We start from the raw sequence: 19,535 nt of genomic DNA on the forward strand, positions 1-19,535 counted from the left end.
CGTGAGGCTAACACATAATTTAGGGCCTGGCGGTTTTGCAGGGCCAGCAATTGAAGCTGGTACAGTTCGGAGCTTATGCTTTTTTTTATGGCCAGGGTATTATTGGCAAACTGGGTGAGAAATTTAGAAAGTTTTCTGTAGAGTTGGGTTAGCTGTCCCACCCCATAAGTAGGGATGAATATTATTTTAAACCTGTTTTTTTTTTTTTTGGATGGGTTTAATGGTAGCTTTTAAGGACCGATAGTACCTGGGGCGACCTGAGGGAGCCTGGGTTAGAACACGGAGGGGAGGAGCGAGATAGCCTTTATAACAGCTACCATGCTATCCATGAGGAAGCCATTTGTAGGCACTATTACCACAAACCCAGAATGCTTTACCATAACTAACCTTTTTATTGTTACCTTGTAGGTCCCGTAGGGTGGCTTGTGGGGAAAGGACAAAAAATGCAGTGCCGGCTTGCTAACCGGTGGCATTTAGTACAGGGATAGTGAGACTTATACCAGGACCAATATAAAATTTACATGTACTAATGCCGGCAAACCAGGTATGATTACTTGTACTGGCTTGCTGAAAACATATGAGACCAATGGGTGGAGAGCGTAAACGAATGGGCTGGGGCTTAAGAGTGCTACTATAGTGGGAATTCCAAGAGCCATTGTGTAGGCCATAAGGAACTTCCACGGTACAGTTGCATTGCAAACTTAAATTGTCAGAGGTGCTGCTGCTGGTAACCATTCACCTTTGACAAAAGTTTGACCAATTTTGGGGAACTACTTTTCAGGGCAATCCAGCTGAATGGTGGGGAGTCTGGGCACATATTTAACAGTGGGAGAGATTGAACTCATGGGCAAAGGCAATTTTTAGGGCCTTATAGGTATTGGTAGCCATATTTTCAGGGATGGCTCCCCATCCTGCATGCGATGTGGGTGAAACAGTAGGTAACAGAAGGATTGCTTTTGTGACAAAAAGGAATGTTGTAAGAGACCCTAAACCTGAACCCATATTGTGATTACAACAACTTAAATGCCCAGAAGATAAAAATTAGTGACAACAAACAAATAAAAAATAAAAGGACCAGGACCATAGGCTAGGTCGGCCTTCTGTGAATAGATAGAACCAATGCTTAGGGTTTTCGCGGGGAGCGTGCTGTGGCTGTTCAGAAAGATTACCAGGCATTCCCAGTGACCCTTACTGTCTTTTGAATAACAGCTTAAGTCCCAAATTGTTGCTGGCAGTCTTTTTTGCAGGCTGGACATTCCACTGTTCAGGAGCGGGTACTGCTTTCAGTCGAGAGTGATGAATCCAGTTCTTGTGTTCTTTGACCTTTGCTGCTGTGTGGGAGACCAGCAGGACGGTGTGAGGTTCCTTCCACTTTTCTTGAAGAGGCTCGTTTTTCCAGGTCCGAACGAGAATGGAGTCACCTGGCTGCAAGGAGTGGACCGGGGCATTCAGCAGAAGAGGCTGTGAATTTTTGGTGTATTTGTGAAGGGAAGAAAGAACAGCAGACAGAGAGCACATGTACTGAGACAAGAAACCACACCCCATTTCCCACTCTCCTGCCAGAACCGGTGTACCGTTTAGAGGCCATGACCTTTTAAACATAATTCCGAAGGAACTAAGCCCTAACCTGCCCTTGGGGAGAGCACGAATGCGGAGTAACACAAGGGGCAAAGCATCAAGCCACCTAAGAGAGGCCTCCTGACAGACCTTTGAGAGGTGTCGCTTGAGTGTCTAATTTGTGCGTTCCACTACTTCACAGGCTTGTGGTCACCATGGTGTGTGGCGCTTCCAGGGGATTTGCAAGGCACTTGATATTTTTTGAGCAACTTGAGATGTGAAGTGTGTTCTGTTATTAGATTTTATTTACTGGGGAAGTCCAAAGCGGGGAATGATCTCCTTGACAAACTTAAGAGCCACTGTTTTGGCAGTGTTGTTACGACATGGGAAGGCTTCGGGCCATCCACTGAATCGATCCACCAAGACAAGGAGGTATCTGTATCCTTGGGTCCTGGGAAACTCAGTAAAGTCTATTTGCCACACCAATCCTGGGCCTGGGGTAGGTTCCAGAGTGGCTGGCAACACTGCTACTCCTGGTCGAGGGTTGTTCTTTTGGCAGATTAAACATTCAGCCTGTACCTGTGATGCTAGGGGTTTAAGTCCAGAGGTTAGAAAATATTTATTCATAAGCTGGGTAAGAGCCTCTCTGCCTGCGTGGGTGGTTTGATGCAGTTTTTGCAACACTGGTCAAATCAGGCCCTTGGGCAGGAGGATTTTTTTCTTTGTGGAATAAAGCCATCCCTCCTTTTCCTGGAGATCGAGCCTGTCAGCCAGGTTTCTGTCCTCATGGGAGTACTGAGGAGCTGCAAGCTCACCTACTGATGGGATGAGGGCATGCATTTGGGCATTCTCCTCTGTTGGTGATTTCAGGGTAGCAGCGCGCTTGGCTTCCCTGTTTGCTCTGGCATTGCCCTTGGTTACATCTTGATTTTCCCTTTGATGGGCTTTGCAATGTATCACTGCTACTGCTGAGGGGAGTTGTACCGCTTCTAACAGCTGGAGAATTTGAGACCCATGCTTAACCGGAGAACCTTGGGCTGTTAGCATTCCCCTTTGCTTCCACAAACCAGCGTGAACATGCAATACCCCAAAAGCATACTTTGAGTCAGTAAAGATATTAACCCGTTTGTTTTTTGCCAGCTCGAGTGCACGAGTCAGGGCCACTAGTTCAGCAAACTGGGCAGATGTCCCAGCAGGTAAACTCTCAGCTTCCACGGTATCATGAAGGGTCAAAATAGCATAACCCGCCCTCCTTTGCCCATCCACAACGGCACTACTGACATCCGTATACCATTCCAAGTCAGCATTTGGGAGCGGTTGATTTTTTAAATTTGGGCGGCTGGAGTATTGGGCAGCTATGATTTTCAGACAGTTATGTTTTTGCTTTTCTGTCTCTGGTAGCAGGATTAAGGGAGGAACAGGTTTGCAGGGTAACTTCAGGGTTCTCTAACAGTTTTGCCTAGTACTGAGCAACCCGAGCCTGGGTGAGCCAGAGACCACTCTTAGTGTCCAGCAGGGCTTGGACTATATGGGTGTAAGCAGAGTCAGGATGAGCTCTACCCTGACATCTGGTGGTGAATTATGGCGAGTGTGGAAAAGAACTCCAGGGGCTGATCTTGTTTGCATAGGCACACCCACTCGCCTGGCATGAAACCACAGCAACTCAAAGTGGTTACTTTGGCTGGTGTGGGATCCCCAGTTTCTCTGTTATTGGGGCAGGAAGAATAAAGTTTTGTTACCCTGATTCTGTGAATCAAGGCCAGTGGAACTGTTGTATGACAGAAGGACTGAGTGACTAAGTAGCATTTGCTTGTCAAGGGGCCTGGGTTACAAAACCCAGTGAATTGAGAGAGGATGGGGACAGGTATTTATACCTGGTGGTATGGGCCCTCTTTGAGGGTTTGAAACACCAATTGCACTACCTCCTCTCTCCACTGTTGAATGTCAGAGCTAACTTTGATTCCATTAGGAGTCTAGTTACAGACTGCTGAGCTGAGTTTACTTTGGGCCAGCACTGGGGCTCCCCTTCTACTAGCTGAAATCACTAAGAGCTGAAATCACTAAGAGCTAAAGCTATTTAAGAGCTGAGATCACTGAGGCTGTGTTAACTAGTGGGGGAGCCTGAAGCTATATTGCTAAGCTAACTTAGCTTAGCGGGGGTGAGCGGAGCGGCTCACAGGTTGGTGAGCGGAGCGGAGCAGCTGCCAGAGCAGTTTGTGGGACGGCAGGAGTGGGACTGCGGGTGGAGTGGAGCAGTTCGTGGTGAAGGCTGCGGTGGAACTCCACGGAGAAGCAGCCGGTTGGCCTCGGATCACGTAAGCTGCCCCTTAACACCCTGCTCACTCCCCCCCCTTTGAACTCTGGGGCTGCACTGATCATGGACAGAGACTTTGGGGGGTTGTCGGACTTTTGGGACTTTTGTGATTCTTGGGTTGCTGGACCCAAGAGACTTTGGGATTGGTGGACTTTTGGGACTTTGGTGATTCTTGGGTCGCTGGTTTCAAGAACCAACGGGAGAGGACACGGACCAATTTGCTGGGGTGGTTCATGGTTTGGTCTAAGAACTCTAGTTGTGGTGTTTTTCCAATTTAATGCTGATGTTGTTTACCTCATGTTATTAAACATTTTCTGTTACACTCAGACTCCGTGCTTGCGAGAGGGGAAGTATTGCCTCTTAGAGGCGCCCAGGGGGTGGTATGTAATTGTGCCAGGTCACTGGGTGGGGGCTCGAGCCGGTTTTGCATTGTGTTATTGAAACGGAACCCCTAGATACAGAACCCGGCCCTTGTTGCTGCCAACTTAGATGGGCAGAAGGGTTACATATTACATGGGGAATATACACTTGCACAGTTCCTCCCAGTGTCAGTTTTTCAATTTCCCCAAGCACTAGGGCAGTGGCTGCAACCGCCCGCAAGCATGCTGGCCACCCCTTTGCAACTTGACCCAGTTGTTTAGAGAAATATGCCACAGGACGTTTCCAGGTGCCTAATAACTGAGTGAGCACTCCCAGGGCTATCCCTTTCCTTTCATGCACATACAGTTGGAATGGCTTAGAGCGATTCGGCAGACCCAGGGCTGGGGCTTCCATCAGCTTTCTTTTTAAGATTTTAAATGCCCTGTCCGCTTCTGGGGACCAGTGAAAAGGGTCATGATTCGCTCCCTTAACACATTTATACAGAGGTTTAGCCCACAGTCCAAACTCTGGGATCCATATTTTACAAAAGCCTGCCATGCTCAGAAATGCCCTGAGCCGTTTACGGTTGCTTGGGATAGGAACTTGGCAGATAGCCTCCTTTCTTTGGTTTGAGAGCTGTCTCTCTCCCTGCCGTATGTGAAAACCCAGATACTGTACTTCTGAGAGAGCAATTTGAGCCTTGCTCCGAGCTACCCGGTATTCTTGGAGTCCAACAAAGTTCAGGAGGCTCACAGTGGCTTTGAGACAAGGGATCAGACCCACAGCAGCAATTAGCAAGTCATCTATGTATTGCAGGAGGAGGACTCTGTCTGAATTATTCCACTTCTTTAAGTCTTTGGCCAGTGCCTGGCCGAAAAGAGTGGGGGAATTTTTAAATCCCTGGGACAATACTGTTCAGCAAAGCTGCTTTTTAACCCTTTTGTTGTCCTCCCACTCAAAGGAGAATATCTCCTGAGATTGGGTGTTGACTGGAATTGTGAAAAAAGCGTCTTTTAAATCTAGGACCGAGAAATGGGTATACTGCCCCCCTATAGAGGCCAACAGTGTATACAGATTTGGAACAAGGGGGTGCAGAGTTTTAACCCACTCATTGACTGCCCTTAAGTTCTGTACCAGCCGATACGTGCCATTGGGCTTTTGTACGGGCAGAATGGGGGTGTTCCAAGCTGACTGGCATTTTGTAGTACACCGTACTCTAGGAACCAATCTATAGTCTCTTGCGGTTCCTCTCTGGCTTCCCTTTTAATTGGATACTGTTTGATTTGCACTGGGCTTTTTCCTGGAAGAAGCTGAATATGAACAGGGGTTTGATGGGTTGCCTTCCCTGGGACCCCTGATGCCCAGACAAGGGGATACACCTGGTCCTTCCACTGGTTTCACTCTGGGACTTGCATGGCTGAGGGTTCAACTGCAAGGGTCATTATCCAAGCATTCTCAGGGGGTAAGGTGAGATTTGTATCATTTTGAGTGAAATGCAGGGTGGCACCCAAGCGACAAAGCAGATCCCATCCTAGTAGTGGCGTTGGACAATTGGGGAGGTAAACCAGCTTGTGAGATACAGTTTTGTTTCCCAAAGCACATTCTGCTGGGGCATATACTGGGCACTTAGTTTCTTTTCTTGTGGCACCCACCACTGTGAGGGAATCTGCCACGGGCAGCTGAAGGGGTTGATTTACAGAGATCTGTGCTGCTCTAGAGTCTACTAAAAAGTCTATTTCTGAATTTTTCACCCTCATTTTTACTCGGGGTTCCAGGGGCAGGATAGTCCATCTCCCCTGACACCCATAGTCTTGATTCTCCGCTGCCATCATAGGAAACCTTTTCTTTTAGGGCACTCATTTTTCCAATGTTCCTTCTTTTGGCATATGGCACACTGGTTGTGACCCAGGTGCCTTTCCTGGGAACCGGGGCGCCCACGACCATGGCCTCTCATTCCCCGGCCCCTTTCACCTTTTTGTGACTTTTTTTTGCCGCCAGCCTGCACCGCTGCTACCATTATTTTTACTTGCCTTTTTTTTTTTTTTAGGGTATAAGCTCTATTTGCAGTTTTTAAAATTTGAGCCATAGACATTTTTATTACTTTTTTTTTTGCAGTTTTTTTTTTTAATATTAGGGGCCGCACAGCTGGTAAAGATACCTTTTATAATTGCCTTAGTTGCCTAATTGTCTGAGTCTGCGCAAGTACTCTGCCGGATGGTGTCCCGAATGCGCTGTAGGAAAGCCACCGGACTCTCTCTTAATTCCTGGATTAGCTTATAAAGCTTTGCCCAATTGTTATATCTGACAGCCGAGTGCCGGAGGCCATACATAAGCAGTTCCTTATAGGAGTTAAGCATCCTCAAATCCCCCTCCTCATTCAGATTCCACTGGGGGTCTGCTATGGGGACAGCGACCTCAGGCAGGGGCTTGCCTTCTTTGTCCTTATTATGCCTTTTCTGTGCCTCCTTTCTAGCCTTAGCTATAACCTGATTCCACTCCACCTCAGACAACAAGGTTCTCATAAGTGTATTGCAATCATTCCAGTCAGCCTTATGGCTAGCTAGACACCCTTTAAAGATTGAAATAAACTTGCTTGGATTCGTGGAGAATTCCCCTGCTTCTGCCTTAAAGGCAGCTAGGTGCACTGGGTTAAAAGGAACATGAGAGTACACTGGCACAATCTGGGCTGTGCGATCCTGCGTTCCTGGACGGGCTACCACATTCTCAGTAATCAACGGATACAGTCCCACCGAGGGGGTACTCTCTGGAGCCTGTGGGGGTGTTGGAGCCGAAGGGGATACCGATTCTGCCATTACAACTGTGGGAGGGTTCTGGGGATTAGCAGCAGGTACTACCGAGTTTGTCGGAGTCAAATGGCACTTGTGCAAAATATTAGTCCTATTTCTTAACATCATAAACGTATACACATAGAGATGTTCATTCCATTTACCTGTTTGCTGACAAAACAAAAGTAACTGAAGGATTGTATTGTAATTAAGTGATTCTTCCGATGGCCACCTTTCCTGGCACTCTAGCTGATATTGAGGCCAGTCAACTGTACAGAACCTTTTAAATTTACTCCTAAACACTGAATCTGACCCAAACACATTCCAATTTGCTAGGATGCATTCTAAGGACGTACACTGTGCCCCGCCGGCTGTACTCTGTCCCTGCCCCATACTCTAGGGAGACACTGGGCGTCCCCAGGTCAAAACAGGCAAAAAGTCCACACTGGACTGTTCCTACCTTATTCAAGGGTCCGATTCCTCACCGTCGCCCACAACTGCTTCTCCACTGTCCGTGTGCGTTGCACCGTTGTGCCATCTGGGGTCGATCACACCATGTCTCCACCGAGGCCCCCGATGAAGTCACCAGTGCTCATTAGGCGTCGGCCGTCGCCATAATCCGTTGGCGGCCAGGAGGGATCCGGGCAAGGCTAAATTTCAGCCTCGAGCCCCACGTTGGGCACCAAAACTGTTGCCGGCCCAGAGGGCCCGAGGGGGCAACAGGGGTTCGTTGCCTGGTGTGCGTCGCACCAACAGACACACCAGAATGGAGAAGCAAACCAAATTTATTTGAGATCTCGAAAAGGCACTCAGGAGACCAGCATGTCTCAAATCAGAAGCGCAACAAATACAAGCAAGTTTCCCATTTTATATTCCAAGCTGTTTGTGTAAGCTTTTGTTCTGTTTCCCCCTCTATCCCTCCCTTCCCGACAGCAGTTACAGCAGGCACTACATTGTAGCATGTTAGAAAAGTTCTCGTCCGCATATTTATTTTTGGCCTTGTGGTAGACTTCCCCTCCGCCCCCCCTTGTTCCTTATCACTACTGCTCTTGCTAGTGTGAGCGAAACTGCAGCTGTCTGCTAAAAAAGCTGACCGTTACATATTCTGCTTTTAGGCTGTTAGCATTGAGGCTGGTTAAAGTTCACAAGATGGAGTTGCTTTAGCTCACTTAGACCCAGAGCAGGGGGGTTTCATTGACACTTATGACCTTCCACCCCCTCCCCCCCGAGTTACCTGGAAGCTATGCCTAGTGACATCAACAATTTCATAGTAAAATTGCCAAGTCAAGTGGAATACCACCACAGGAATTAGTAGCCAGAAGTACCAATACACAAGCACTGAAAAAACAATTCAATACGCACTGTTTCAACTAATTGCATGAGTTCTAAGAGTCAATGGATGAAACAAACAGCAATAGGCAGCTGTGTTGCCTTTTTTCCAAAAACCACTACCCCGAATTTAGCATTTCTGTGCAAAAGGAATGTATTTTACAGTTATTTTATTTAGCATGTGCATAGTCGTCTAGCCAACCAATGGCAACTTCAGTGGCGTGATGCAGTTCTTCTAGGCCACCACTGAACCTAGTCAGCAGGCATTCCTCGACAATGTGTGTCATCATCTGTTTTGCGCCACAGCTGCACAAAGGGCTGTCACGAAGGCCCCAGTGATTCTGGTTGGCTGCGCAGAGACCTTGCCAGTCCAGAACCGGTTCAACAGGCACCACTGGTGAGGGGGCAGGTCAAAACCAGGCAGGCAGGCAGACTGTGGGGTCAGCAATGAGGGACTGGTTGGGGATTATAACAGATATCCATTCCTCTCACGAGAGGGTTTCCGCCCGCATGGCAGATGAGACCATACTGGGCAACGTGGCAGCAAATGTGCAGCTGGTGGTTTAAAAAGGTCATTGTGCAGCGGCAGGCTTGAGTTGGCGTGTTCTTTCTCCAGTAACTTGCCAGTGGCAACCTCTCGTCTGATATGAGGAGGAGCAGTATTGCTCAGAACTGGGAGCCATAGGAGTGGAGTTGGACGCAGGGTGCCGGAGATGATACTCATGGCAACATGTAACTGAGTATCCACCAGTTTGGTGTGTGACGATCAGTTCCATATTTTACAGTGCACAGTTTGAAATCAAATTGTCTGAAATAAAACCTTTCATTATGGGCTTATTTGACCTTTCCTGTAAATAGTTTAAAAGTACAGTAGGTGGTTTAATTCGATTATAGAGAGGGAGAAGATTTAAACACCTTTCTTGTAACTTCGATGCTTTCTGTTTGTTAAAATTCATATTTAATGAGTAATGCCATTTTCAGGTTACTATAGCAGCAAGTTCCATTGCCTAGGTGACAGAGCACTTATGATGTCAACACTATCCCATCCCCCACAGTACACACATTATCTAATTTAAATTTCTTGGATGATTGTCTTCAGAAGCAGATGTGTAGTTACAGATCATGGACAATCTCAATAAAAAGTGAACTTTTCTGATATCACACAGTTTAATATGTTTAGAAAGGATATTTTTAGTACAGTACCCATTAAAAGTCTGGACATTTTGGTTATCTTTAGCCAATACGGTACTAATCACAGTAGCAATTAGTAGTAAATTCAAATAGAAACAATTAGGCAAAGATTCCGATGACTAAAGAGAATGCTTTAAAGGGTGTAGATGTATCTTAAGATATCTTATCTAATTGTGGAACCTTCGGCTTCTTGTTATGCATCCCAAATCTGTTACAAACACAGACCTTCCTTTGGGAAAAGGCTTGGTTAGAGAGTGAAGTGCCATGATCTCTCTCCAAACCGCACACTTTACAAAAGTTGCAGACATTTCAGCATGCAGCTCCCATGGTCAACATGATAAACTTTTAAGTTATTATTGTGTGTCCCTGTGATATCGATTGTTGTACACATGAACTAGTCCTAACCAAACCTTTGACTTTTACTAGCAGTATTTTCACTGTTTTTAGGATTCTCAGTGACAAATACTGGGCAGTTTATTATATAAGCTGTAGCACTACTTTCAAGTTTGTGTATCAGAATAAAGATGCTGTGACAAAATTCCTCCTCTATCTTGGTGGGTCCTGTGCTTATTGGCAGATTTTCTTGCCTTGGAGATTCACCATGTGGGTTGGGGAATAACCCAGAGACCTTCCCCTCTGGAAGAACCCACAGTCCAGGTCAATTGGGAGGTTTGGGGGGAAACCCGGGCCCGCCCTCTACTCCGGGTTCCAGCCCAGGGCTCTGTGGACTGCAGCTGTCTATAGTGCCTCCTGTAACAGCTGCATGACAGCTACAACTCCCTGAGCTACTTCTCCATGGCCTCCTCCAAGCACCTTCCTTATTCTCACCACAGGACCTTCCTCCTGGTGTCTGATAACACTTGTGTTCCTCAGTCCTCCAGCAGCAGCACACCCTCACTCTCAGCTCCTTGCGCCTCTTGCTCCCAGCTCCTCACACTTGCAACACAAACTGAAGTGAGCCCCTTTTAAAATGCAGGTGCCCTGATTAGCCTGCCTTAATTGATTCTAGCAGCTTCTTCTTAATTGGCTCCAGGTGTCCTAATTAGCCTGCCTGCCTTAACTGGTTCTAGCAGGTTCCTGATTACTCTAGTGCAGCCCCTTCTCTGGTCACTCCTGGAACAGAAAACTACTCATCCAGTGACCAGTATATTTGCCCTCTACCAGACGCCTGTACCCCACTGGTCTGGGTCTGTCACAATGCCCATACTGACCTATAAATCCTTTCACAATCTTGATCCAGGCAGCTCACCCTCTGATTTGGTTCTTTTTAATGCTCACTAGCTCCTACAAGAGCTGGTGCAGCTTGTTTAACATTTGCTAAATGGGGCATCTTTTTGGTATTCTCCTCCAACAATCTCAAAGGAGTTGCCACTTACATGCTTTTAAAGTGCGCTATAAAATAACATTGAAAAATGTATTTGTATTCTTTTCTTTATTAAATGTGTTTAAGGAAAATTTTGGTTTTTTGAGGTTTTATTAAAATTAGAAATTCAGGCCTATTCTGCTTTCCCTGGAAGATTCTGTGGATTATCAAAGAACATTTAGTATGATAACTGACATGCCATCTAAATGAAACCTAAGCAATTTTAATAATGGTTTTAGCCAGACTCAGTATTTTAGTCAGTCTAATATTTTTAGACAGACTGTTTAAAAATGGTTTCTCATTTGTTTTTGCTAATGACCATATAACTCAAATGTCTGAAAAGCACTTGGGAGAAATGGTGTCTTTGTTAAAAAATATAACATCCCATCTCTTCAATTAAAGGCTGAGAAGGCTTATGTCTGAGATTCCCAACAAGTCCTTCACCAAAAGCAAGGAAAACAGTCATGATTTTCCTGATATTTTCCATTGATTTGGGATTGGGAGGCTTTTTGTCGTTATTAAGGGCAGAAAAAAACCATTCTGGTTAATGAAAAGTATTCCAGATGCTCTTTTATGCCATAAAGAAGCTAAAAAGAGCACAAATCCATTCCTTCTCATTAAAATTAAAAGCAGTGGCTCATTTATTTTCCATTTTGCTTTAAACACCTAGCCAGCATTGCAGTTCTCACTGGTATTCTACCTCTTCTGTGCAGCACCTCATGAGGAGACATAGGAGTTGAAATTTCTCTGTTAAGTGTTTCTTTTGCCCTTTCAATACACCCTCTTATTAAAACTCAAGACAGCGCTCTGACCTTTAAACACCACTTCTTCCTCTTGCCATGCATGCATACTTGAAGTCTTGGTCTCTCCTTGATTATTCTCTTCTAAATGGTAAGGGATTTATGACTTAGGTTATCTAGGCACAAATGCAAAAATCCCTCTGAGCAAATTCTCTACTCTTTTACTGTACACCCAGGTTACAGACTGGTCCAGATCCTGAGCGAATGTAAATTGTCTTAGCTCCATTGATATCAATGGCTGTCTCTCCCCTTTGTAAATTAAAGTGGTGTTTATTACCAAGAAACAGGGTGCTTTGTTTGCAAAAGTCTTTGTTCTGAGATTTCCCACAAAAGGAAATAAATATATATATCCCTTTGTGGGAAACACACACACAGCATAGCTATGTCTATATATAGATCAATATATGGCAAATGGTCATTTTGAATTTTTCCAGTGGATTGAACCAAAGAGAACAGGAGGTGTGTTTCTCTGTAATTAATAGGCCAAGAAACCCTCTGCATTTTGGGTGAAATAACGTCTGTAATCAATAACCGTAACATTCCTCTTAAGTCAGAAGATTTCATACCCAAGGTCAGCATGTTCTTCTAGGGAACAGATTGACTTTAATTAACTTTACAGAATTTTAAACCACAAGTGTAATTAAAATGTGTAACTTGGTTAGGTGAAACATTCAGAACTTGTGAGGCTAAGCAATGCTGCACTCAGTGCAAAGATAAACAAGATAACACTTTGCACTTGCATCGCCCACAGGATTCAAATTATTTTAATTCCCTGCTAGTTTTATTAAATATTTAGAAGTCAATTGAAACCTTGACTTACAATTCATCTTAACCGGAAATTCCAGAACCTGTAAAAGCTGTAGCAATACAAATCTAGACATTTTGTTTTATTGGTATCATGTCTGGGGCCTTAGCCCTTAGGTGCTACTGAAATCTGATAGGAATATTCAACAACAACGAAAATACTACCAGCCAAGTTCTCAGCAAGTATTCCTGGAGGAACACTGTTCGACAAAACAGGCTCCTTCTATCCTATATCTAAGCTCTGTGGAAACTTTAAAATTGAATTTGCAACAGAGGGCAGCATTTCAGAAACAAAATTGCATTAATTCCATTTGGTTTGTCTTTGATATGGCCTCCGCCTAACGACTCAATCTGCAATGTGCTGAGTGCCTTCAACTCCCAAGCTATGGGAGTTGAGACTATTCAGCCCTTCACAGGATTGCACCCTAATCAAGTACATGTTTCTTCGACTTTCATTATCATCATCCTCCATGGTAAGATTGGACAGCTGCTCATCTACTGAAAACTGAATGAATTGGAAGAATACCTTTATGACAGAGTAAGCCAAGCAGAATCTATTTGTAGACTGAAAGGTCAAGGTCCAGTCATGATAAAGTCCAATAGACAGGCATAAAACCTTCATATTTCACGGAATGACAAACAAGAGGAGGAATTTTATTCAGCTGCTATTTTGGTGAGGAAGAGTTGTAGTACAGAAAACTCCACAGAACATAACATAATTCCTCAAATACAGCATCAAAGGTGACCCATAAAGGAAGAAAAACAAAAACTTGGACTTGTGCCGTTTTTGCTTCTTTGTGATTTATACAGTGGGCACAAAAGGTTTTTCTGTTCCTGTCCTTAACACTCAGATGCCCAACTCCCAATGGGATCTGAACCCCAAATAAATCCATTTTACCCTGTATAAAGCTTATACAGGGTAAACTCATAAATTGTTCGCCCTCTATAACACCGATAGATATGCACAGCTGTTTACCCTCCTCCCCCCGATATTAATACACACTCTGGGTTATTTAATAAGTAAAAAGTGATTTTATTAAATAAAGAAAGTAGAATCTAAGTGGTTCCAAGTAGTAACAGACAGAACAAAGTGAATTACCAAGTGAAATAAAATAAAACACGCAAATCTAAGCCCAATACAGTAATACAACCGAGTACAGATAAAATCTCACCCTGAGAGATGTTTTAATAAGTCTCTTTCACAGACTGGACGCCTTCCTAGTCTAGGCACTGTCCTTTCCCCTGGTACAGCCCTTGTTCCAGCTCAGGTGGTAGCTAGGGGATTCCTCATGATGGCTGCCCCTTTGTTCTGTTCCACCCACTTATATATCTTTTTCATAAGGCGGGAATCCTATGTCCCTCTCTGGGTTCCCACCTCCTCCTCTTCAATGGAAAAGCACAAGGTTAAAGATGGATTCCAGTTCAGGTGACATGATCACACGTCACTGTAAGACTTCATTACCCACTTGCCAGCACACACATATACAGGAAGATTTACAGGTAAAACACACCCATCTGCAGTCAATTAATGGTTAATTAATCTTGGTTAATGGGAGTCATCAAGATTCCAAACCACCATTAATGGCCCACACTTTGCATAATTACAATAGGCCCTCAGAGTTATATTTCATATTTCTAGTTTCAAATACAAGAGTGGTACATGTATACAAATAGGATGACCACACTCAGTAGATTATAAGCTTTGTAATGATATCTTACAAGAGATCTTTTGCATGAAGCATATTTTAGTTACATTATATTCAAACTCATTAGCAGATTTTCATAAAATCATATAGAATGCAACATCACACCCAGAACTAGGGCTGGTTGAAAATTGTCTATCAAAACTGTTCTTTCATAGAAAAGTGGGTTGTAAACTACAAAAATCTGTTGTGAAAAGTGTCTGCTTTCCATGGAAAATTATAATTTTTGTTGAAAAACAAAAAACAACAAGATCAAAACATTTGGTGACAATTTTTGGTTTTTATTTTTTTTTTTAGCAAAAAGTCAACCTTTTCTATGGGGGGGAGGGGAATCATTTTCTGGCCCACCCTCTGCCCCAGGCTTGGTGCAACTGGGGAAGAGTTGTGCTATTCCTCATAAGTGGCAATGGAAGCCACCCTACACTCTGGAGTCTTTAGCTCCTCCCCTCCTGAATGGTTTGAAGTTTGCTGGGGTGTGTGATGTGGTGTGAGAGAGCTCTTCATGTAGCTCTGATTGGGTTTCTCAGTTCAAGGGTGCAGGCAGCCAAGCAGAGAGGGTCTCTCCCTCCCATCCTCACCCCGCCCTTAGCAAATTTGAAAGCTGGAGCTTCTCCCAGCATCATGAGACAGGCTTAAGCCCCACACTTGCAAAAGTTGGCAACAGTGGGCCTAAAACATGCTATTTCTGAACACAGCACTACAGCACCAGTCCATAAAAGTAAACTGCAAACAGCAGACCTATTAAGACCTGTAAGCATTGAGGTTAACACTGATTCAACTTCACTGGGAAAACAATGCTTCAAACCTCTTTCCCTCCATGTAAATCAAAGTCACTGTGTGTATAAATTTTCCATTTGTGTCCTTCAGCTTCTGCTTTTCATACAGGTGATCTATCACCTCATATTAGAGGTATGTGCTTTCCAAGTTTCTTATTTTTTATATCAAGTCATAGGGGTAGAATAGTAAAACAGAAGTGCCACCCTAACACATCCCCATATATTTCAATAGGACAAAAAGCATCTGGTCCAATATAAAAGAATGATCAAATGGCAAGAAAAAAAAACTTTCTTGGTGAACAATGAATTCAAATTTTGATCACTGCATTAGAACAAGGTATGATACTTATAACTCCACCAGAGAGGTCCTTTGGGGCCATCTGCCTGTCCCAAGTCAGGATAAAGGAGGAGGGTTGGGCGTGGGGCTAGCAACTCCACCCCGTAAAAAATCAACCTGCTATAGAAACGCCAACAATAGAGATAACAGAGACTTTTAGCCTGGAAAAAGAAGGGTCTTCGACTCGAAGATGCATGACGCTGGGTGGTGAAAGTCGTGAGGAAGCCACTAAGCTGATTACCCTTCTTGCAACCAGGAGGATTACCATTGGTACATGGAACGTGAGGACCATGTACGAGTCAAGAAAGATGGCACAGGTCGCAGCAGAGATGCCAAGAAACACCTGGCGACGCGACCTTCAGGCTGATAGCAAAAAAATGGGCTATACCTGGAACCAGCTAGAGCAAATGGCCCAGGATAAAGGACTCTGGAGATCTGTGGTTGGTGGCCCATACCCCGACTGGGGTGACGGGCATGAGTGAGTGAGTGAGTGATGATACTTAACATTTTTTCTCCAGCTCTCCCACTCAAATGCAGATTCTCATTTATGTACAAAAACCTAAAATGTATTGAAAATGTAATACCATAAAATAAATTAATTTCTGAACATTAAGAAGGGATGAATGTAGTAGTATTCCCCATATTTAATTAACTTAACTACTTTTGAATTTTCCTGTGCTGGCATGCTACAGAAAATCAGGGGGGCCTTTCCTGTTTTTTGCCATTCTGACATAGGGGCCTCACATACCAAGTGTGCAGAAATTAGTCTCTGCTTCTGCAAAACTCAGGAGATCCAAAGGAGTGGAAAATCTACAGCTGACTAGAGGTCTGTGGACAGTAAACAAAGTGCTCAGGTGCCTGTGCAGGTGCTCAACTCGAGGGTCTCTGTGAATATAAATTCTGCAGAGCCCTCTTCATCCCACTTTGGAATTAGTCGAAAGAGTCAGAGAGGAGGTAACCTGGCAGGCCTGGGTCCCTACTGATCTTACAGTTAAAACTCTGCCACTTTCTGAAGAGAGAACTATAAATAACGTGCACAATGGCAATATAGGTTCCTCAGTGCCCTCTTTAAGGTGGCCACAAGGCATCTTGGTTCTTTCTTATCCTTTCCAAATGGTTCTAGCCAACAGACTAAGATGGCTCTGAAGGAATGGTAAAGGTTACGTTTCATAAATTAAACCCAAAACCTCTGTCCTGCTTTTTTACCAGAATGTGAAAACATGATGCAGAAAGCATGCTTTATAGCAGGGGTGGGCAAACTTTTTGGGCTGAGGGCCACATCTGGGTGGGGAAATTGTATGCAGGGCCGGGGCAGGGGGTTGGGGTGCAGGAGGGAGTGCGGGGTGTGGGAGGGGATGTGGTGTATAGGAAGGGGTTCAGGGCAAGGGATTGGGGCAGAGGAGGGGTGCGGGGTGTATAAGGGGGCTGAGGGCAGGGGGTTGGGGTGCAGGAGGGGTGCGGAGTGCAGGAGGGGACTCAGGGCAGGAGTGCAGGAGGGGTGTGGACTGCGGGAGGGGGCTCAGGGCAGGGGGTTGGGGTGCAGGGTGCTGCAGGGGGCTCAGGACAGGAGAGGTGCAGGGTGTATGAGGGAGATCAGGGCAGGGAGTTGGGATGCAGGACGGGTGAGTGGTGCAGGCAGGGAGTTGGGGTGCAGGAGGGGTTCGGGCTCCCTGCACACCTGCCCTGTCCCTGGCCCCGCACCACTCCAGGAAGCGCTGCGGCCCCTGGGGGAGGGGAGGCGGAGGGCTCCACGTACGCTGCCCTTGCCACTCCTCCAGGTACCTCCCCCAAAGCTCCCATTGGCCGCGGTTCCCCGTTCCCGGCCAATGGGTGCTGCAGGAGGCGGTGCCTGGAGGCAGGGACCCGGGGGCCGCAGGGACGTGGTGCTGGCTGCTGCTGAGAGCGACGCGGGGCCGCGGCACCACGGGGGGCAATCCCGCGGGCCAGATCCAAAGCCCTGAGGGGCCAGATCCAGCCCGTGGGCTGTAGTTTGCCCACCCTTGCTTTACAGGCTGATTGCAAAGACCTTTTCTTGGGAGGCTATACATGCTATCAGATAAGATGTATTATCAGTGTTCTCTCACATGGCACAGGTAGTTATAGAAACTGTGAAAGGATGCACAGGAAACTCTTCAATCATCAGTGCTGTGGTTCATCGACAATTTTCTTTTACTATGACTAATTACTTGAGATTCAGTTTGTTATATACTATTACCTTTTAACAGCATTTAATAGGTGAGAGAGATGAGTCACTTTGTTGACTTTATCCTTCCAATGCATTTAGATGCTACAGTTATAAACCTGAAGATAATAAATTTAAAAAAAAAAGCGTGGGGGGGGGGTTTGCTACAATACTTACTAGGAGGTACATAAGGAATACTTAATATTGCTTTAGAAACTCCATTAAGGAATTAAATTAGTTTAAGTTTTATTCACTGTGTGAGATTATTGTATGAATTATGCTGGAAGTATTTCATAATTACGGGGATTTCCAATTACTCTATGCTGTCAGCAGGTATTTCCCCTCTGCTTTTCCATAGTTCCTTTTTATTCTTTTTTCCTACTTTTTAGTTGGGGGTTCCACCTTGTCCAGTTGTCCCTACGATGCTGGAAAGAGTTTGCAAGATAGTTATAACTAGACTCAAAAGCAGCTGAAAATTCTCAAAACAAAAGCCAGAAACAAATTATTAAAAGCAGTAAGAACTGAATTACAAAATCAAAGAAAAAAAAGGATTGTATACAGATTCATTTATTCAAATAAACCCAAGATGGTTTAAATGATCTGAAATGGACACAATCTCTGAAAAGTAAAACTGTGGCAAAAGCAATGACTTATAGCAGCTATAAAAATCACAGGCAACACCAAAGGAGTGCTTAGCCAGGACTTTGCCCGGGATGTAAAAGGCAAATGATAAATAATGACTATAACATAATTTAGAGAAAATAACTCTGATGAGCTAGTTAAATTAGCACACTACCAAGAAAGACAAATCTCACAATATTACCAAAAAACGCTACCTCAAAGATAAGATGTCCAAATTTCCCCATCACAACTCTTACACAGCACAGTTCAAAATTATGAATACAAAACATAGCAAGATCACTAAAGACACTGTGAAATAACGGACATATATTACAAGATTAATGGCAAAAAAAGAATACTTACACTGATTGATTGATACCAAAACTGCCAAAGGAAGCTCTTTAAAAATAACCAGCAGCTGCTGCAAAATATTTTGTCTCCAACTCCAAGTGGGGAAGAAATCACCAAGCTTGGCTGCACAGTCCCAGGAAAGCTGGGAAAGAGTGCAAAGGGCCAGGACTCTTGACATAGTTTATTTGGATGGGGAGGGGGCATGAAATTCATCAACATCATTGAATGCACAACACCCATACTGGTTCTAATCAATTTTATTCCAAACGAAACTCTCGTTTGGAACTTACCAGCAACTGCTGCAGAACGTCTAGTTTCCAGCAGCAAAGTGGGGAAAAGCCATGAGGTTTGGCTGCGGAATTTCAGACCGACTGGGAAGGGAGTGCAATGGGCTGGGACTCTGCACAGAGTTTCTCAGGGGCACAACAAATAGTGACTGAAGTTATACCCTACTTACAGGGCGTTCATTTTGACCAGTGGGTTACAGTAGCATAATGTCAAGATACTAAAGGCTAGGAACTGGAGTCTTATTTCAGGGAGGTCACTCTGCCCAAATTACTAAAATGCCCCTAATCCCCCATGTACATCAAGGAGGAAGGCAACCTAGACCCGAGAGTTACAGGGTAATCAGTCAAATTTTCCAGCTAAAGGTTCACTAATGCCAAGTGAGAAGGGGCAGAGACCTTGCCCTCAATTACAGGGGGTCACACTGCTCAGGGTTCTAAAGAGCTCGATAGCCCCCATAAGCAGCAGTCAAGTGATTTACAGCCTCCTTAGAGAATAGTCACTCTCACTAGCCAGCCACAAGACCTTAATATCAAGAGGCCAAAAGGGCCAATCTGAACCCTCGTTACAGGGCAGTCAAACAGCTCAAGGTACCAAAGAGCTCAATATTCCTCAGAAGTGAGGGGGAGGCAACATGCACCCTCATTACATGCTGGTTGCTCTCACTAGCCAGCCACAAGTGCATAATATTAAGAGGCCAAAAGTGCTGATCTGAACCATCATTACAGGGCGGTCATACAGCTCAAAGATATGTCCCCTGCCTAATCAAGAGAATG

Source organism: Trachemys scripta, chromosome 9 (genome assembly GCF_013100865.1).
Source record: "Trachemys scripta elegans isolate TJP31775 chromosome 9, CAS_Tse_1.0, whole genome shotgun sequence".
In the NCBI taxonomy this organism is placed as follows: Eukaryota; Metazoa; Chordata; order Testudines; family Emydidae; genus Trachemys; species Trachemys scripta.